This window comes from Gorilla gorilla, chromosome X, assembly GCF_029281585.2.
Source record: "Gorilla gorilla gorilla isolate KB3781 chromosome X, NHGRI_mGorGor1-v2.1_pri, whole genome shotgun sequence".
NCBI lineage: Eukaryota > Metazoa > Chordata > Mammalia > Primates > Hominidae > Gorilla > Gorilla gorilla.
Genome location: NC_073247.2, coordinates 45,258,006 through 45,280,521, shown reverse-complemented (window position 1 = coordinate 45,280,521; position 22,516 = coordinate 45,258,006). Strand labels below are relative to the sequence as shown.

Here is a 22,516-nt window from a genome sequence, read left to right as displayed (position 1 = left end):
AAGATAAACAGCTGGGCACAGTGGCTCACACCTGTAATCCCAGCACTCTGGGAGGCTGAGGTGGGCGGATCACAAGGTCAAGAGATAGAGACCATCTTGGCCAACATGCTGAAACCCCGTCTCTACTAAAATACAAAAATTAGCTGGGAGTGGTGGTGCTCGCCTGTAGTCCCAGCTACTTGGGAGGCTGAGGCAGGAGAATCGCTTGAAGCCACTAGGCGGAGGTTGCAGTGAGCAGAGATCATGCCACTGCACTCCAGCCTGGCCACAGAGTGAGACTCCATCTCAAAAAAAAAAAAGTGGGGGGGCATGGTTACTCCTCCAAATTCATTTATATTTCAAAATGTAACATCCATGCCAGCAGTGTTCTTGTCCATCATGATAAAATCCAATTTATATAGTAGTGATGCATACCATTGCCATTTGTTTTACATGCAAAAATATACATATAACAAATATAATCCCTCCTATATAATTGTTTTCTTTTCATTTCAATTTTTATTCAATTTTATTTTTCACTCTCTTGTTTGAAACCACTAATTCTATGTAGCAACTACATAGTTCAATAATATGTCTCTGCAAAAGTATTGTCTCAATGGGAAAGAGATTACTATGCACTAAAGGTCATTTTTTTGTGTGTGGAATAAATAAAATAAGTAATATTATGTGTATAATGTTTTTCACTTATGGATTTATAAACATCTATCATAAAATCACTAGTAGCAAAGGGTTAAAAGGAACCTTAGGTGTTTTTCTCCTCTTCTGCAGCATTTGTTCAGGCTTTTGTAACATATATGTAACTTTATTAGTTATAGAAATTTCTGCCTTCTCTTCTGGACTTTAATTCTGTGAAGTTGGACTATGGATGATTGATCACTCAATCCCTAGTAGTTTCTACAGTGCCTGGAAAATAAAAGATACTCAGTGAATGTTAATCAAATCCTCTCTACTTAAAGTGGATTAACTAAGGCTCTAAAAACTTGTTACGACTTGCAGTGGCTCATAAACCTACTCAGCAAGGAAACCTAGCTGAAGCCCTGGAGAATCCAGTGAAAAATCTTATGTTGTTTATTTACTACTTTGAGTTTGAATCTCACTGTATTAGTCTGCTTTCATGCTGCTGATAAAGACATATCCGAGACTGGGAAGAAAAAGAGGTTTAACAAACCTGCACATTCTGCACATGCACCCCAGAACTTAAAATATAATAAAAAAAAGATTGGAATGTTTCTAACACAAAGAAATTATAAATAGTTGAGGCAATGAACACCCCAGTTACCCTGACTTAATAATGAAACATTGTATGCTTGTATCAAAATTTCACATGTACCCCATAAATATACACAACTGTTTTGTATCCATAATAATTAAAAAAAAAGAAAAAGAGGTTTAATGGACTTACAGCTCCACATGGATGGGGAGGCCTCACAGTCATGGCAGAGGGCAAGGAGGAGCAAGTGATGTCTTACATGGATGGGAGCAGGCAAAAAGAGAGCTTGTGCAGGGAAACTCCTGTTTTTAAAACCATCAGACCTCGTGAGACTCACTCACCATTACAAGAACAGCAGGGGAAAGGCCCACCCCCATGATTCAACCATCTCCCACTGGGTCCCTCCCACCACACGTGGGAATTATGGGAGCTACAAGATAAGATTTCGGTGGGGACACAGAGCCAAACCATATCACTGGCCTTACTACCTTGACTTGTTCTTGAGGACACAGACCATGTTTTGATATTCTAGAACATTGTCTTAGTTCCTCCATGTACCCAACTCCAATCCCAATGCCTGGTTCAGGGATAGCTCCAAAGCAGATCTGTTCTAAAACAAAACAACAAAACAAAACAGAATTACTTTGTTCTAAAATTTGTGTTGTTAAATAATGTTTTATTAAAAAATGCTTTATGATCAATCTCAACTGTCAAATGGTAAATTTTCCATCCGCCATTTTTCCCTGCCCCAAATCTCTTAGATTTCTATAAATTTCAGGGCTGTGTGGAGACTACAGGATAATAACTTCTGTGTACTATTTGGTAGTTCATCCAAAAAAATATATGCCTGTAATTGCCTGCTTTAGGCAGCTCTCAGCAATTTGGTAAGATAAAACCTTTGCAGTAAATGTCACCATGCAACAATATATCCCACCCTGAGAGGGAGAAGAATACAAACATGAACTACATGAATCTAAGGAACAAAGTGAGCCACACAGATCTGCTAAATTTGATATAATAATGAGAAAAAAATTATCCATTTCCCCTTACTGTATATAGCACCTTCAAGGATATTATTCTAAAATGGTAATTTTACTCAATGCCCTAAGTCCTTGCCCTAATCCTCTATAGAGTGAATCTCCCTGACTGGCCAGTAGTCCAGTCATCGGTACACAAGAGCATATAGCTGATAAACATAAATCCCTCAGCCCTCAGACAGGGAAACAATAAATTACTTTACAGATATGTAATTAAAAGGCTGCTCAACAAGTGCTCTGAGCTCCCCAAGCAGGGATTTAAATCCAAATATGTGTCAATGTGTCCCCAGCAGAAGAAAAGGACAGATGGAAGGGAGAACCAAGATAAAACCATTCAGGCTCCCCAAAACTCAGCAAGGGGCTTAGTACACAGTAATTATATCAATCTGTCCAGGTTAAACACTAATACTTGTTTGCCTTTGCATGTCTGCTTAGGTCCAGCCAACAATGGTACAGACTTTTATGAAAAGGAAAGTCTCAATGCAGGGAATGGGAAGACGATATAGGAAGAAAATACAAATATTCTTAAGTCGAGTATGCCATGCTTGTTTTGTAGGATATTGACATAAAATTTACTTCTGGCTTCTAAGAATTGTTTTTCAGCCATAAAGCTTTCAAAAATCTTGTGTACCTAATCCAAAGCCTTTAAAATTTACGTTATAAAATTTATTACAACATCCTTATAAATCAGTACTTGGTAGTAACAAATTATAAGAATGTGCTGTATATTAAAAAGATAAATCAGAATTGGACAGTAAAGAGAGCAGGTGTTTTCAAATCAGACAGCTAAAGCACTAACTAATAGGAACATTTGTAAACTTGACAATGATTTACACTAGGGCTCTTGGTTAGAGTACATAAATCCAGCAGAAGAGTTTGCATCTATCAACTGGGACTTTTGATCCATTGTTTATGAATCAAGAAGTTAATGAAGAGTCAGGGGTCTGAAAATACAGATAGTAAATTATAAATTTTAGCTTTTGATTTATAAATAAGTAACTTTAAGAATTACATATATAACAAAGCAGAAAAATAAATTGCATTTAAAATCAGGCGAAGGTTAGTATTTTTAAATCACAGTTGTAAATAAAATGATTATATGTTTATATCTCCAACCAATACCAACTTAGATACTTCTAAAATTCTGCATTTCCTAAGATCATAGCAGGGATGTGCCAAGCACAATGCCAACACTTAGCAACTTCAGTGAAATAATTAGTTCATTCTTATTCGGTTAACTTTAATAGGGAACTTTTAAAAAAAATACAATATTTACATTACAATTTTTTTGTTTTACCATAAAAGGACCAATATATATATGGCAAATCATAACTTGAAAGTCTAGTTATAGACATGAAGCTCAAATGTGTTCCTTTTCCCTTAGGATACACCAAATGTATTTCTTAAAAAGACCCCAATGTAAGGACAATTCTCTCACGTTTTGCTTTGCCTCATAACTTCTCCTCACAGTGGAATTCAAGATGAGCAGGTGCCATTTCAGGGCCAAGTTGCTCAGGTCCCACGTGGCTATTTCATCACAAAAGAACACGAGAGAAACAGAATCAAAAGAAATTTAAAAGCAAAGAGGTAAGAAATCCCTACAGGTGACCGGCTCAGAGACAAGGTTAAATATGGCTTGTTTGCCTTGCCCTGGCTCTGCTTCAGAAAGATACCCCTGCTGGACTGTTTCCCTGTGAGCTACATCACCATGGAAGAGCCAGGCCCAAGTGAGGTTCTGGGGAGACACATCCAGTTAAGGATCCCCTCTGTCCCTTCTCCTAACATGCCACCCATCCCTTGAGGGTTAGGCCCTTTATTCTCCTGGCAACTCTGAACCTGAGTGAAATATCCTTCTTCCCATTCCAAAGGTAGCGACCCTGCCTTGTGTCCTCTTCTGTCTAGATGGTATGAGGACCTCACTAATCAATAAACCACCTATGTACCACCTATGTACCGTGATGCTATGTATTAGCATCACGGATGCTAATCTGTGAGCCCACGTGGGTTGACTTCTTTACATGTTAGTAGAAACATTCAAGTACTCTTCCTTACTGGAGAATAATGCAGGACTTTATACAGACAGCAAGGGAGGGGTAAGAAGCCGTAAGGGAAGGCTGGAGATATTTTACATGAAAGGTACTTGGGAATGGGGACATCTGCCCTGGAATCACCTGTGCTTACTGCCCTGACTAGAGTGGGGTTAAATGACATCTCAGCAGCCCACTGGATCATAATTGTTAAGGACCTAAGTAGAAAGTACTCGCCTCCTTTTTCCTCCTCTGTTTTCACTCACTAGTTATTCACGAATGCGGCCACCCTGGACTCCTCTGTATTCCCTTGTACAAGGTCCAAGACCACAGCATCTTGAGGTTGACACAATCTCCTGGGGGGAGTGAGGAATAGGAGACCCGAGGTTTATCCTTTGAACCCCTTCTCCACCATGACCTCATGACATGCCCTTTGTTTTCTGTCCTTTCACAGGGATCTTGCTGTATAGCTTGCTCAAATTCATGTTCGTGGACTGTGCACTCGTACTGATTCCCTGCCTTTCAATTTGGCAGCTGTGCAGTGCCTTATAGCATGACCCACCCGGGGAACCCTCATGAGAATCTAAATGACAACTGTGTCCTCATCTCTGACTACAGATAGAACCACTTATCCTGTGATACCATGCAGGTCCTTTGGGAGAGCTTGCATCTAGAAGCCACCTAATATTATTTGTTAAATTTTTAAAATACAGACTTAAAGACACAGTGCATTTCAAAGCTTGAGGAAATATATTGTGTTATAGTGTTACAAAACAAATTCATATCAGAAATTAATTGAATGAAATAAAGAGCACAGATCCTAAAACATGGAGTTTATAGGTAATATTCTTTCTTCATTTGATATTTACTCTCGGGTTTATTTAACATCAGACCTAAAGATACATGTGATGTGGCATTGCAGACTCATTGTACCCTTCTGCATTCTGCTTGGATAGCAACAAAATGGAAAATCAGAGCAATGGTCCCACAATTTAGGTACAGAAAATCGTCCATCACATTGCTGAAGCAGCTCCACTAGGTTCGTTATAAGCAAATAAAACCTATGAAATTTTATAGCATGGCATTTGTTTCATAAGCATTTGATTAGGTTTTGTCTATTCTTTGGAGGAGAAAAGCAACCAAACACTAAAATGCTTCCACTATTATAAGTTCACCAACCCTAAACACGTGCTACCCAAGTTAATTTTTCTAATATCATCTATTTCAAAAGGACTTCCAAAGCTATGTTACTGATATAATTTTATTATCTTCAAAAATTATGGGTCTAGTTTCTAAACACAATTTATAAAGTTCAACCAGCCACCACATAAAGAGCAATGTTTGCCAGCTATTGTAGAGAAACTGACTGATAGGTGAAATGAGCTACTCCATTAGTCGATTGCTAGGGAGCATTTGCAAATAGAGGTGGAAATAAAGACTGCTTAAATGAAAAAAAAAAAGACACTCAAACAAAAAAGCAGCAGCTAAAGCCTGCCACTTTGCAAAAAGAACAACCAAATCATGACTTGGGGACTGTTGGGGTTATGTTCCATCTGCCGTAGTTCTACCAACAGCTCTTCTCTGTGCCCTGGGAAGCTGAGGCCTGCAGTGTGCATCAGAGGCTCCTCTGCCTTCTGGCTCCTGTTAGCTTTGGCCAAAAATTGCCACAAAAAGAATAAACTACCTAGGAATACAGCTAACTAAGGAAGTGAAAGATCTCTGCAAGGAGAATACAAATCAAATCAGAGATGACACAAATAAATGGAAAAACATTCCGTGCTCATGGATAGGAAGAACCAATATCATTAAAATGGACACACTGCCCAGAGCAATTTATGGACTCCACACTATTCCTATTAAACTACCACTGAAATTCTTCACAGAATTAGAAAAAACAACTATTTTAAAATTCATATGGAACCATCAAAGGGCCCAAATAACCAAGAAAATCCTAAGCAAAAGGAACAAAGCTGAAGGCATCATGCTACCTGACTTCAAACTTTACTACAAGGCTACAGTACCCAAAAAACAGCATAGTACTGGTACAAGAACAGACACATAGACCAATGGAACAGAATAGAGAACTCAGAAATAAGACCACACACCTACAACCATCTGATCTTCTATAAATCTGACAAAAACAAGCAATGTGGAGAGGATTCCCTATTTAATAAATGGTGTTGGGAGAACTGGCTAGCCATATGCAGAAAATTGAAACTGCACCTCTTCCTTACACCATATACAAAAATCAACTCAAGATGGATTAAAGACTTAAATGTAAAACCCAAAACTATAAAAACCCTAGAAGAAAACCTAGGCAATATCATTCAGGACATAGGCAAGGGCAAAGATTTCATGACAAAGATGCCAACAGCATTTGCAACAAAAGCAAAAACAGACAAATATGATTTAATTAAACTAAAGAGCTTCTACACAGCAAAAGAAACTATCATCAGAGTAAACAGACAACCTACAGAATGGGAGAAATATCTGCAATCTACCCATCTGACAAAAGTCTAATATCTGGCATCTACAAGGAACTTAAGTTTATAAGAAAAAAACAATCCCATTAAAAAGGGGGCAGAGGACATGAACAGACACTTCTCAAAAGAAGACATACATGCAGCCAAAAAGCATACAAAAAAAAAAAACTCAACATCACTGATCATTAGAGAAATGCAAATCAAAACCACAGTGAGATACCATCTCACACCAGTCAGAATGGCTATTATTAAAAAGTCAAAAAATAACAGATGCTGGTGAGGTTGCAGAGAAAACAAATGCTTATACACTGTTGGTAGGAGTGTAACCATTAGTTACACTACACAATGGTAGTTCGACCATTGTGAGAGAGGGTGTGGCAATTCCTCAAAGACCTAAAAACAGAATTACTGTTCAACCCAGCAATGCCATTATTAGGCATATACCCAAAGGAATACAAATCTTTCTTTTATAAAGACACATGTATGCATATGTCCACTGCAGCACTATTCACAATAACAAAGACGTGGAATCAACCTACATGCTCCTCAATGGTAGACTGGATAACAGAAATGTGGTACATATACACCATGAAATATTATGCAGCCAGAAAAAAGAACAAGATCATGTCCTTTGCAGGAACACGGATGGAACCGGAGGCCATTATCCTCAGCAAATTAACACAGGAAAAGAAAACCAAATACCACATGTTCTCACTTGTAAGTGGGAGCCAAATGATGAGAACACATGGACACACAGAAGGGAACAACACACACTGGGGCCTATCAGAGGATGGAGGGTAGGAGGTGGTAGAGGATCAGGAAAAGTAACTAATGGATACTAGACTTAATACCTGGGTGAAGAAATAATCTGTACAACAAACACCTATAACACAAGTTTATCTATATAACAAACCTGCACATGTACCCCGAACTTAAAAGTTAAATTTAAATCATAATAAAATAAAGTAAAATAAAATCCAACAAAATGCACCACTGTTTCTAACTTGAATAAGGAAATGGAACAGTTTAGTTCAAGATGGACTTTTAGAGGAATATGTTTTTATTTAACCTGTGGTGCTGTTATTTTTGAATGCTGCATTAGAGCTCTCTGATATTGGGTAATAGGCATCAGTCATTGGAATACAGGCCTTTAGAGCAGCAAACATTAAGTGAGTTTTACAGGTTATTAGAGGAAGCCTATCAAGACCATTTGTCCATTGACCATATGGTAATTTTGTCATTTTTTGAAAGACTAGGTCAGGGACTTCAGTAGCCCACCACTCTATTTCTTCTTTACAGGAGCTTGACACCATCATAGTGTGTCTGGCCTCAGAGGCCCAAGTAGAAATCACCAAATCTCAAGAAGCCTTTCATAAAGATCTTACTCTGCATGTAGGCTTTCAAGTCAGGAAATGCCATTGCCTGTAGACCCTTGTACGCCACATCTACTTTCTTCATTGGCAATGAAATTGTGAAAGGGCTATATGAACCTTGGCTGCCTCTCTTCTTAGCCTGACTTGTGGGTGAAAGCCCCTGTACACATGTCTGTTACTGTACTTGGAAAGTGACACTTTGGCTATACTTATGAATCTCCTTTCCCAGTGAGAATTCCAGTTCTTTGGAGGAATATGTCTTTTACCTTTAACAACATGAAATATCCTTAACATAAGTTTTAGCACATAGAACCATAAAATATTTATGGAAAGAAAGAAGAAAAAGAGGAAGGGAAGGAAGAAACAATTACAGAATTATAAGTAATAACAAGGATCACCATTTATTGAACCCTTACAATACAATAGGAATTATCCTAATTATTTTACAAGTATTTCCTCATTAAAATCTCACAGAAATTCAAGGTACTATTATCTCTCTTTTACAGTGGAGAAAAGAGTGCTGAATTGAGTTAAACAACATTTCCCAACTCACAGAAAAGAGAAGTGGTAGAATCCACATCTGAAGTCAGTTTTGACTAACTCCAAATTCTGTGTTCTTATCCACCAATCCCAGAAAACACCAAAACTCAGAGAATTTGAGCATCTTACCTAATCCCACAATTATTTAGGGGGAGAGTAGCGAAAAACTTCTGGTTATAGCAGTTAGAAACTCTTTGATGGTAAGCGATAGAAATCATATCAAGCCCTGTTAAACTAAAATTTCCCTCTTTAAATGCTTCACAGATCACAAGAAGACTGTGTCCTGGGCCTCAGAAACCATCAGAAACTCTAGAGTGGAACCAGTGCTAAGAATCTCATTGGAACATACATCTCATGTCTCAGTTTCTCTGGACATCTGCTTCATTCCTCCTTGCAAATGAGCATCCTCTTCTTCTCAGTTAAATGGAGGAAAAACAGCTGTCTCAGCAGCCCCTGAGCATCTATGACTCAGACATACTCACACAAAGAGCTTTAGTTCAGTGTCAGTCCAGATTTCTGTGGAAAAGCATTTGATTGGCCTAAAATAGTCTAGAAATTCATCCTGGTTCAAATACTACAGGCAGAGAGGTGAGGTCATGATCTACCAAGAGGGCAGACAGGGACTCACCTTGTCCCATGATCATGTGGATTGAGTGCACCAAACTCAACCAGTGGGTTCCAGATAAGGAAGAAAAGCTGTAAGATGTTTTTCTCTAAAGTTATCTACTGTGCTTGCTGTTAAAACTTCTTACCACCCTTTATTGCTTTCCAACTCTGTAGCAAAGGATAATTAAACTAAATTTATAACTTTTACTCTATCAACAAATTTTATCTTAAGGAGTTTTGTGTACAATGAAGAAAAACTGGTTAATTTTTATCATTCTATACAGAAATTTTGAAAATGTATTGTTTTAGAAAGTTTTTCAAAATCATGAAATGCAAAATTCAAAATAAAAACCTTTGAAAGATGAACAGGCTACTGATAGAGTCAACAAGTATTATATCTTGTCTGAAATATAAAAATAAAAACAAAATGCTGAATTTGAAAAGCTTAGCTTCCATTAAAATTTGTGAATTATTTCTCAGGTACTTTTCAGAGAGGACCAAAGTATCAAACCTTAAACACAAAACAGTCTCATTCGAATGAAAGACTTAGTTAATGTAATAACCTGGGGTTTCCAGTTAATACATGAATTTGTCTCATCTGAAAGAATTACTTATATATAATATATAAAATATTAAACAATATATATTATATATGTATATATAATATATGTTTTATATATATATAATTACAGTTTTCATACCTCATTTTATATGTGTGTATATTTACTTGAAAATAAAAGAAATACCCACCCTGTGTATTTTCCCAAGAGTTATGAAAACATGTTTACACAAAAACTGATACAAAAATATTCATAGCAGCTTTGATCATAATAGCCAAAAATGGAAATAACCCAAATATCTTTCAACTGGTAAATGAATAAACTAATTACAATACCTCTGGACAATGGAATACTACTGAGCATTAAAAAGAAGCAAACTACTGGTACAGGTGACAATATGAAGTATCTCAACTGCATGATGCTAAGTGAAGGGTACCAGGAACAAAAGGTTAACAAAACATATGATCCTATTTTAGGACATCGCTCTGAAAAAAGCAGAAAAAAAAAAAAAGAGATCAGTGCTTGACAGAGGCTGGAAATGGGGAAAAGGCATTTACTATAAAGCGACATGAAGGAACTTTTGGGAAATGTTTCATATTATGATTATGGTGGTGGGTATATAACCGTACACATTTATCAAAACTCATCAAACTATACATGAAAATGTTAAATTCTACAGTATCTAAATTATACCTCAATAAACTGGACTTTTTAACAAATAAAAACAATAGATGCTCATGGTAGATAAAGAATCCAGCACGAGTGTGCTGCTTTTTAAACTCACAAAAAATGGTTTTACTTGTATATTTTAAAATGGAATTGTATCCTTATGTCTCCTACTTATTATTTTAATTAAAAATAATGTCTTTTGATGGATTGGCCAATGAAGTTATATTAATCATCCCATTCATAATCTATGTAACAGAGGAAACCATTGCAGTTTTGACCTTTCTTTATGAAAAGCCAACCTACATATGGTCCCCAGATACACGAGCCCGGGAAATATCTAAGGAAATCCCGGAAAGCCCTGGTTTCATCTGATATTTAGATATCTAATTTATCATAGCACTTTTTGCAAACTAAATGCATTGTCATATAATTGACATGAGGTTACTGAGATTTTGTAAAACTGAAAGAATCAATTCAACCACTGATTAAGTCATTCTGATCTTTCCTTTATAGAGCATTTCTTCATTTGCAATTTTCAAAGGGACAGAATTTGAAGGTACTCCAGGAGATGAGTTTAAAACTTGACCCGGACTTGTTGAAAGAGCAAAGTGAAGGCAAGTGAAGGCAAAGAACAAAGTAAAGAGATCCAAAGATGGAAAAGAGGAATTTTTAGAAAAAACACCAATTTAGGAGGTGAGAATTTTATTCCACGGATAAAGCAGACGCATGAGTGTTAAGAGTTTATCCAAGACCTTCCTTGATACCTTAGATTCTGGGGTCCAGGAGTGGTTGTTAAAATGGAGAGCTGCCTGGGTAATGCAATTTGGGGAAGCACACATCTGCAGTTGCATGACCCCCGGGACCAAGGCTTCCCAACAGAAGTGCATAGTACATGTGGCATTGGAGGAAAGAGAAGCTGGCATTTACTGGTCTCTAGGTATTTTGTTATGGCTACCGTCTTCCTCATTGTAAGGAGACTATTCAGTGAAGGGACTCCCAAACCAGAAATGAACATCAGACCTCCTGGCCCTAGCTTCATTGGGTCTATGTCTGTACCAATCTTCCCAAGGGAAACAGGCTGGCAGATGAAGGCAGAAGCAGAAGGAAAGAATGGGACGCTTGTAGCACACACATCTTAATTGTGTTTGTTCTCTCTTTAAAATAGATTTTTATGGTTCTGATTAGTACATATAAGTTTTAAAAAATTATTTTATTGGCAAAGGACAAAGAATTTCTCAAGTAATGTGCAAGAGTACAGATGGTTTGAAATTCAATCTAACAGAACACCACACTAAACTAAAGCAGCTCTTGAGACCAGCCTCTCCCTCCTTCTTTCTCCTAGGAAATATTTTCTCAATAGCTATCCTTCCTTCGCTCTGTTCCATTTCATTCCATTCCATGTCTCTTCACAGACAACTGGTATTCTCTAGATGCTCATAGGTTATCCTCCACCTGAACTTGAACAAAGTCTCTTTCCTTTGTAATCAGTACCATACAACGATTAAGAGGAGAGCCTCTGAAATCACATAGACCTAGGCTTGAATCCTGGCCCCACTAGCTAATGCATAGCCAAGTAACTAAATAACTTATTTTCTGTGTGCCTGCAAATTAAGAGCAATGCCTAGGCCATAGAGCTGTTATGGAGATGTAAAAGATAGCCTGTTTAACATGCTGGATAGTGTCAGGCATATGGTAGGCATTTGGTGGATGTTAACTTTTTATATTCTCACTGCATTCCTTCAGCTTCTGCCTGCAGTTCCAATTGGTAAATTATTCCTTACTCTTTGTATTCAAATTGGTGGGGTTTTTTTTTGTTTTTTTTTGTTTTTGCAGGGGCAGGAACAGGGTTTGACTCTGTTACCCGGGCTGGAGTGCAATGGCATGATCCTTGTTCATTGCAACCATTGTCTCCCAGGCTCAAACCATCCTCCCGCCTCAGCCTCCCGAGTATCTGGTACTACACGCGCCTGCCACCATGCCTGGCTGATTTTTGTATTTTTGGTAAAGACAGGATTTTGCCTTGTTGCTCAGGTTGGTCTTGAACTCCTGGGCTCAAGTGATCCTCCCCCATCAGCCTCCCAAAGTGCTGGGATTACAGGTGTGAGCCACCACGCCCTGCCTGTGTTCAAATTATTGAGAAAGAAAATTGGGTTGGCATAATTCTTCTATCAGATCACAAAGTATAGGGCTGTCTATGGATTAATGAGTCTTCAGTCAGAAGTCCTCTCCTGTCCACCTTGATATGGCCTGAACTTGAATTTAGGTTACAAAAGGTGCCTATTGAGGCAGCAGAGGCTGTGGGTGAATTAGTTTCCTGGAGGAGGGTCATGGCTTGTGCGTAGTGATCAACATCCTAGAAAAAAAGCATTTAAAAATACAGCTTTTCACAACATTGAATCAATGTTCAATATCAGAAATGACCATGGTAAATGCTTGTTACTGGTATTCATGAGTTTGGCTGGTGGTATGTATGCATCTATGTTTTACTTAAGCCTAATTACTTTCAGAATTTCTGTTGTAGTTTGATTAAGATCATCAATACAATGATAAAAACTATTTCAGGGGCAAATCTAGAAATACAAAATAAAATAATTTTCATGAAACTCTCTGCACAGCAATCAGCCTCTGATATGGCAGTGAACGGGGTGTACCTGAAGCCTGCCTGCTGTGGCCTGTATTGAGAACATATTCCTGAAGGTAAATTAGCTTCACACTGCAGCAGACATGCCAAATACATCCATAAAATCCTCCCAGAAAGGGATATGGGAGCTCAAATTCATAAGAAAGCATTTGTGCAGAGAGGTCTGTGAGGGTGATAAGTATGTCATTTACAGACAAATTTCATGAAGTTCACTGAGTAATTAGGACAATAGCTACTCTGGCCTCTAGTCCACCTCCGACTCAGCTCACACAATTTACCCATTCAGATCAATTCTCCACCATTCTTCTGACCAAGCACAACTCTGTCTATTCTAGGGCAAAAATTTTCTGCCAAATTATTTTCTGGTTTTATGCAATGATCTATTTATTCTTAGTTTATGTAATATGAAAATTATTAGGAGATAACTTTTGTAACACAATGGTTAGAGGCAGAAAGGCACTAGGGTATGGGTCCATACATTTATTCAACCTTTCAACAAATATTTTCCAAGAATCTAATTATACTAGGTCTTGTTTCAAGCACTTGAAACCCATCAGTCAACAAGATAGAAATAAATCCTACTTTAATAGAGCTTACCTTCTATGTTACTACAAAATAAGGTCAATAAGTAAAATATTTTGTATAATGGAGAGTGGTAATGATAGGAGTAAAAAATTGAGCAGCCAAGAAGAAAACACCTTTGTTACTTTTAAGGTAGTAAGATAGATATAACATTAGTAAACTCCCCAGAGGCCTATAGCCTTGGGTTGAATAGAAGTCAAGAGGCCTCAAACCAGCCAAATGCATTTTTGAGGAAATAAATTCTGCTGAAGGACAGAAGAGGTCTTAGGTCAGGGCATAAAATGTGTAAAAGTTTTAAAAGGAATAGATCTCGCAAACTGGTAATCAGGGGAGGAGGACGTGTCAGGCAAGTACTGACAATAAGGATGGACAGAAGGGCCAGCAAAGCTGAAGACATTCTAGAGAAGTAGGGATCATCGGGAACCAGGTCCCTATACAAAGTCAGAGTAATGAAACTGAGCCCAGGCAAAGAGCTTGAGAAGCCGCTTTTGAAAATCTCAGCTAAATTAGCCTCAATTCTAAATCAACTTTAACCCTCAATGAGGAACTTTGGAAAACATCTTTTTAGGGCAGAAGTCAGCTCATCTTATCCAAGGCCTGCAGGTAAAAGGAAAGGAGGGGTGGCTATGATAGTAATGTCAAGGGTACTATTTAAAGCACTTCACAAACGGTAGTACAGTGTTGTGTCCAGGCAGAGTGGATAAAGGCTCTAATACTGGAGCGAGTCCTAGAAGATTGTGTCCGGCATTCTTTCCTAGTTGCTGGATGGATTATCTGGTGGTGGTGGCGGGGGCGATGGTTATTGTCTAGAGCAACAACAAAGAAGGGCTAGGAGCTCAGGGAAGTGGCTGTTAATCAACTTGTACTCCAACGCTTTGACAAATTCATATAGTTTGTTCATCTGTCAAGTACTTGAAATACAGGATCCTAGAAGGACAGTTTGGGTGACAAGAAGTACCTGTGCCCATTAATAACGTTTTTATTCAGGTGAGGAGCACAGTACATTTATCGGAATACAAAGGACCAGCTTAGCAACTTTCAGGCTGTACCAATGGCACTCTCCTTATTCTCTCCAAGCCCTGGCTCTGCAGGAGTGAAATGAGGTTGAAGACACCTACATCTCAAGGGTGTGATGAGGATCAAATGAAACAGGACAATGTTTAGCATCATGGTTACCATGTAGGAGCTGTGCAGTAATCGCTGGAATATAATAGTATACTACAGAACATAATGGTACATTAAGCAATATCTCATTCAATTTCCTCATTCTACAAATGAGAGTCTTTAGGTACAGGGAAGTTTGCAATTTCCAGTGGTTGCCCAATAGTTTAGTCACAAATTCAAAAGAGGAAAGCAGGTGTCCTGTCTCTCAGTGGAGTGTGCTTAATTCTACATTATACTATGTCGCTTTTATCCTTTTACAAAGAATTTGCCATATTTTTGCTCCTGTGGTGCATTAATAACTTATGCATTCATGTTTACAACTTTTTGCTGTAGAATATATAGTAGTGAAGAGGGAAAAAGTCAACATAAAATGAGATTTTATGCACAAAGGATAAGACCTATAAGGATGTGCTTAATGAAGGGACTTGGTGTATGAGATGGAAAATTTCAATTAGAATAGCACACTCTTAAACACAGGCCATGACTCGTTCTTTCAAGAATGTTCAGTCGGAATGGTGTTGTTTTCTATTTTTTGTCCTACCAAATATTTCCCAGGTTTTTCCGACAACTTGAGTCTCCAAAAGCTCAGTTAAGGGAAATATTTTGACAGAACACAGATGATCTTCCCTTGGAATTGCTGCCGCTAAGTCTTCTGTGAATCTGCATTCCTCTATCTGGCAGCTCCAAGATGACATTTGTAAATAGCAACGTTAAGTAAATAGCCACAGCATGAAGAGTCCTTCCACCAGATTAGTACCATTCCTGACTGCTGGGGACGGCAAACTCGCATTTAAAGAAAACTCTCAAGTATGTCACGCTACTCCCTACTTTTCGTTTACTTATCCCAAGGCAATGAAAGGGTTTGTGTGTGGAGAAATCAAAGAAGAACACTCATTGGGCCTGGATTGTAGCCACCCCCACTGCCTGCCTTCTCCTCAGTTATAGATCTATAAATAAGCAGCCTCACTGATAGAAGTTAAAATGTAGTATTATGGTTCACGTGTGTGTGTGTGTGTGTGTGTGGCTGGGCACAGTGGTTCATGCCTGTAATTCCAGCATTTTAGGAGGCCAAGGTGGGCAGATCATTTAAGCCCAGGGGTTCAAGACCAGCCTGGGCAATATGGCAAAACCCTGTCTCTATAAAAACATAATATATATATATATATACACACACATACACATATATGTGTGTGTGTGTGTGTTTTTTCAAAATGCACAAACTCTTAATAGTTACTAAGGCAGAAGAACATGTTCTACCTCCCAGGAAGCAGAAAAATTAGTCACAGTCTGTCAGAAATCAACTGTTTGCCAAGGAACTCTTCCAGAAGCACTAACCTTTGTTTAATAATATTATTGATTTTCTAAACTGTTAAATATGGTTTATAATGGTGATAACTTAGACGATACCACTCATTACTTCAGTTAATACCTAGTTTGTTAGAACATTAACTTTAGCCACAGGCAATTAACTGACAAACTGATTGTGTGAGTGTGTGTGTGTGTCTGTGTGTGTCTGTGTGTGTTTGAGTGAAAGAGAGAGAGAGAGACATATTGAGAGATAAGCAAGTGAACAGTAAAGTATTTTCAAATGGCATGAGAGAGCTGTGCAGTGCAGCCCAGACTCTTCTTGTCCTTCTCTTTTCTTTCTAGAAGAAAAAGGACAGTTCTATATAAGTATGAAGTCCCTCTAAACTTGCTGAGCTAATTCACAATGAGCCATTGGAAAGCATGGGCATAAATAATTAAACATTACTACTGATAAAAAGGTGTGTGTGTGTGTGTGTGTGTGTGTGTGTGTGTACAGGTGGAGAACTTGGGAATAGGATAAAGAAAAGGGTTATAAACTATGTAAAAGCATTGTGTTGCCCCGTCATTGGTACAAAGTAAGATTCATGCTTATTCCTTTACAGGGAAGTGACATGCCAGCTTGGGTATTGGAGTCCATCAGACATAGTTTTGAGCCCCACAGATTCCAGTTATGTGGCCTGTGCAACATGGCAAAACCCCATCGCTACAAAAAAAATGTGTGTGTGTGTGAGTGTGTGTGTTTTTGTGTGTCTTTGCCTCAGCTTCCTCATACCTTACAGGTTGTTACCTTTTAAAACAAATAAACTATAATTATTTTATTTTTTTATTTCAGGTAATTCCGTTTTAAGGTCTTTGCATTACTCTTCATAGAAGTTATTTAAAAACTGCTGCCAGAATGATTTCTATTCCTTTGGGTGTATACTCAGTAATGGGATTGCTGCATCAAATGCTATTTCTGGTTCTAGATTTTTGAGGAATCACTGCATCGTCTTCCACAATGGTTGAACTAATTTGCATTTCCACCAACAGTGGAATATAAATCATTCTATTACAAAGATACATGCACACATATGTTCATTGCAGCACTATTCACAATAGCAAAGACATGGAATCAACCCGAATACCCATCAATGATAGACTGAATAAAGAAAATGTGGTACATATACACCATGGAACACTATGCAGCCATAAAAAGGAATGAGATCATTTCTTTTGTACAGACAGGAATGGAGCTGGAAGCTATTATCCTGAGCAACCTATTGCAGGAACAGAAAACCAAACACCGCATTTTCTCTCTTACAAGTGGGAGCTGAACAATGAGAACATATGGGCGCAGGGAGAGGAATAACACACACTGGAGCCCATCGGGGGATGGGGTTGGGGGAGGGAGAGCATTAGGAAAAGTAGCTAACGCACGCATGCTGGGCTTAATACCTAGGTGATGCGTTGATAGGTGCAGCAAACCACCATGGCACATGTTTACCTATGTAACAAACCTGCACGTCCTGCACATGTACCCCGGAACTTAAAAATAAAAATAAAAACTGCTGCTGGAGAGTTTTCTTTTAGTTTCTGTATGTATTTTGTTGTGCTATTCTTATGTAGAGGAGGGATTTACTTCCAATTCAATTATAAGCTGTTGAGGGCAGGCAACATCACATCTTATATTTCTTTTTATCTGTCACCTAGCATGGTGTATTTTACAGAGCAGACACTCAAGAAAGTCATGGTACTTTTGTTGGTTAAAATGCTTTGTCACCTGCAAACTTGATCTTTGGGCCATTGCCTCTACCCTACTCCTCCTCCAAGTATGGCCCTATTCATCATTTTTACCACATCATACGGAATAAGTAAAGTGTAAAGTTAGTGATTGATAGTTGGTGTTTATGCATTATATTCTACCTCACTCTAGAAACTAATTGTCAATATGTTAAATTCTGAAACAAAAGATCCACTTGTGTTGGTGTCAGCTATTGAACTAGAGTCGATCCATTTCCAAGGAAGTTCCCAAAAAAGGCAGAGATAAACTATTATCTATTAAGTCAAGTCTGGGAGACAGAATCTATGGTGATGTAACAAATGAAAATATGATGATCTAGTAGAATTTATATGAGAACACTATTTGAGCTCATCAAGATTATAAATCACTTCGGGGAAGATATAAATGTATGTTTCTATTGTGTATGTTATTTATTGGAACGCACTGATTTTCCACATATCTACCTATCTTAAAATCTGTCTCTTCTTTAATCCTATCAAAAGCCTATTTCTAGAAAGCATTTAACTCTTTAAGCCACTGTAACACTTCAATTGCACTCTTTCAAAGATATATATTACAGGCTCCCTAATATGATGAGTTTTGGTTTGTTCCTTGTATATTCCACATAAAGTTCTTGCAATCTAGGAGTTGTACTTAATTTACCTAATGTCTAACTTAATGGCTTCTGCATAAATTTCACCATCACTGGCTTATGCCCAGAGAGTGTGATAGGAAGGGAAGTTTAAACCAGCTTAAATACAGTGATAAAATTCAACAACTAAACAAAGGTAATAAGATTTTAGATCTGGTTATTTGCAATACAAGCAGGTAAAATCATGTGTTAGAGCAGCTGTTCTTAAACATTTAATTATAAATCAGAATTACCAGAGAAGCCTTTTTAAAAATTGACTGATAGAGATATATGTGCTCATCAAATCATTTGCCAATGGAAAGCTTGAGATGGGAAGTAACAGGGTAGATACATTCTGACTCCATTTTTTTTCTTCTTTAGACCACTAAGTCATTTGCTTATTCATGGTCAACTTCAATAACCTCCTACAATATAAGTTCTAAATCAGGTTTTATCCTTGTATTCTCAACATTTAGAAGAATAGTTTCTCAAAAAATTGAAAGTGAATAAATACAAAAAAATTCAATAAGAAATTAAAAAGTAAAGTGAAACAAAGGTAATGTAGATGTATATATAATACCTATCATTGGGTAGGCAAGTGGTAGATACTATGTCAATGTTAATACATGTCTTGGTAGATCTTGCAGTTCTTTTGTAATTTTATCTCTATTTCAATTGGATATATGTTTCTCCTCCCCTACTCTCTCTCATCACCTACACTCTCATTTTCTTTCTTTCCCTTATGAAAGGCTTTAGGGTTTTATATCTAACTTGAGAACAAAATTGCATACAATATCTACATTAATTTTCTTCTTTTTCTGATTAAAAGTCATTAGCCATTTGTATTTTTTAGAAAATGTACAAATATAAACTTTACAAAGAAAATAAATATCACATAGAAACCCACCACATGGATACAGAAATAGAAACACTACTAAACAAAAAATCAAATGAAAATCCTCGTGCTAAAAAGTACAATATTTCACTAATCATTAGAGAAATACAAATCAAAACTGCAATAAGATACCATTTCACACCAGTCAGAATAACGATTATTAAAAAGGCAGAAAATAAAGGATGCTAGTGAGGACACGGAGAAAAGGGAACACTTATATACTGCTGGTGGGAATGTAAATTAGTTCAGCCACCATGGAAAGCAATTTGGAGATTTCTCAAAGAACGTAAAACAGAACTACCATTTGACTGAGCAATCCCATTACTGGGTATATACCCAAGCAAATATAAACTGTTCTATCAAAAAGACACATGCACTCGTATTTTCATTGCTGCATTATTCACAATAACAAAGACATAGTCAACCTACATGCCCATCATAGGTAGATTGAATAAAGAAAATGTGGTACATATACACCATGGAATACCATGAAGCCATTAAAAAGAATAAAATCATGCCCTTTGCAGGAACATTGATGTAGCTGGAGGCCATTATCCTCAGCAAACTAATGCAGGAACAGAAAACCAAATACCATATTCTCACTTATAAGTTGGAGCTAAACGTTGAGTACGCATGCACAGAAAGAGAAGAACAATAGAAACCATGGCCTACTTGAGGGTTGAGGATGGGAGGAGGATGAGGGTTGAAAAACTACCTACCATGCACTCTTTACTACCTGGGTGATGAAATCATTTGTACACCAAACCCCAGTGATATGCAATTTACTCATATAACAAACCTGCATGTGTACTCCCGAACCTAAAATAAAGGCTGATGGAGAGAAAAAAATAGAAAGAATGAAGAAGGTCTAGCATTTGGAAACACAACAAGCTAACTATAGTCAATAATAGTTTAATTGTACATATTAAAACAACTAAAAGAGTATAATTGTATTGTATGTAACACAAAGGATAAATGCTTGAGGTGATGGATACCCCATTTACCCTGATGTGATTATTATACATTGTATGCCTATATCAAAATATCCCATAAACCCCATAAATATATACACCTATGTATCCACAAAAATTAAAAATAATTTTTTAAGTTGAGAAGAAAAATAATACAACATCTAGGATCAAAAAGTTATTGATTGTGACTTGCACTTCTGAACAGGATCCAGTAAAATGTACCAGATTTACTTTCCCACCTGAAAACAAAACAATCATATTAGATATACGAAATGCTTTTTTTTAAAAAAAAAATGTACAGTGAAGGACAGTTATTCTTGAAAGATGGAAAACAAGTAAGATGAACCCTATCTATGTTTGCCCCACGTTACTGCTTACAGAGTTCTCAACCCATGGTTGATGGAGAACGAACCCAGAGGAAGCCCAACAGACTTCCTGAGTTGAGGAGACGGAGCTGAGGGTTCACAGGCAAGGAAGGAAGGCATATTTTGTATAGCTTCCTCAAATCAGAAGGGATAATCAGATGTCATGTTATATTTGATTGTATTCTCAACTTAGTATATTTTCATGAAATAATACTGTCTAGCCTATCGACACTCATTTAACAACCTTTCTTCCCCTAAGGCTCTATTTCAGTAAACATGTATATGCCTGAAGAACATGTATGCACCTGAAGAAGGTGCCTTGATATATCTGTTTTCATTTTGTTTAAGTTAGAAAACTGGTATTTGGAGGAGGGAAGACTTCCAGAATTGTGGAATGAGGAGATTGGCAAACCTTCTGCCCAAAACACAATGATACAACTAGATAAAATTGTCAAAACATTCATTTCAATATTGTTTGAAAATTGACCAAAGGCATGCAACAATCCGGAAAGCATTTGTTTATGCTTGAAAAACTGCTGAACTTGGGGTTTCAGGTAGGAAGAATGTCAGTCTACTGCATTTTACCCTATAGTTGCTCCCTTCTTTCCCCTTCTTACTCCTTCCCCAGCAAGCTCATTCTGGGTGGTAGTTCTACTAGGATGGCGCAAGTCATCACAATCAGGAATTTCACTGCCAGTGGAGTCTAGCTTGATTTGGTAATACATGTTCAGGGGCCTTGTCTCAAACAGTGGTGATATTGGTGGCAAGCAATCAGGGAAGGCCAACATCACAACTGCCTGTGGTTGAGACACTGAATGGAACAACTTACTATTCAACTCAACAGTTTTACTCATAGGTATCTACCCCACAGGAAATGAAAACATTTGTCCACACATAGACTTGAATGAAAATGTTCCTGGCGATATTGTACATAATAGTCAAAAACTAAAAACAACCTAAATGTCCATTGGTTGAAGAATGAATAAACAAAATGTAGTATATATAGATAATTATTCAGCAATAAAATGGGAGGAACTATAGGTACATGCTACGACATAGATGAATCTATCGCAGAGACCTGAATGAGATTGGAGACTATTATTCTAAGTGAAGTAACTCAGAACAGAAAACCAAACATTGTATGTTCTCACTCATAACATACGATGAGGTAAGCTATGAGAATGCAAAGGCATAAGAATGACACAGTGAACTTTGGGGACTCAGGGGAAAAGGCTGGGAAGGGGGTGAGGGACAAAAGACTACAAATTGGGTGCAGTGTATACTGCTTGGGTGATGGGTGAACCAAAATCTCACAAATCACCACTAAAGAACTTAATCATGTAACCAAACACTACCTGTTCCCCAATAACCAATGGAAATAAAAAATCAAAAAATAAATAAGTAAAAACTCAAAAAAATTCTAAAAAGCTAAGTGAAAGAAGACAGACAGACATGACCACATATTGTATGATTTCATATATGTGAAATGGCCAGAAAAGGAAATACATAGAAAAAAAAAACAGATTAGTTGTTACCCCTGGTTGGGGGTGGGTCTGAGGAGTGAAGGTAAATAAGAAAGTGGAATCTTTTTGAATTGTGATGATGGTTAAATAGCTCTCTAATTTACTAAAAATCATCAAATCGTATGCTTGGGATTGATGAATTTTATGGTGTGTAAATATACCTCAATAAAAC

General features: G+C 37.4%; 1 long non-coding RNA gene across 1 annotated transcript in view; it reads right to left on the bottom strand.

Annotated features, from left to right (window-relative positions):
• Positions 1–1,407: 1,407 nt before the first annotated feature.
• LOC129529714 (uncharacterized) overlaps positions 1,408–22,516 on the bottom strand; it is an 84,397-nt gene continuing 63,288 nt past the window's right edge. The window contains exons 2-3 of the long non-coding RNA XR_008675266.2: positions 1,699–1,820; positions 1,408–1,512 (exon numbers count right to left, since the gene is read on the bottom strand). This is a non-coding gene — a long non-coding RNA (uncharacterized lncRNA). The remainder of the gene's footprint in view (positions 1,513–1,698; positions 1,821–22,516) is intronic.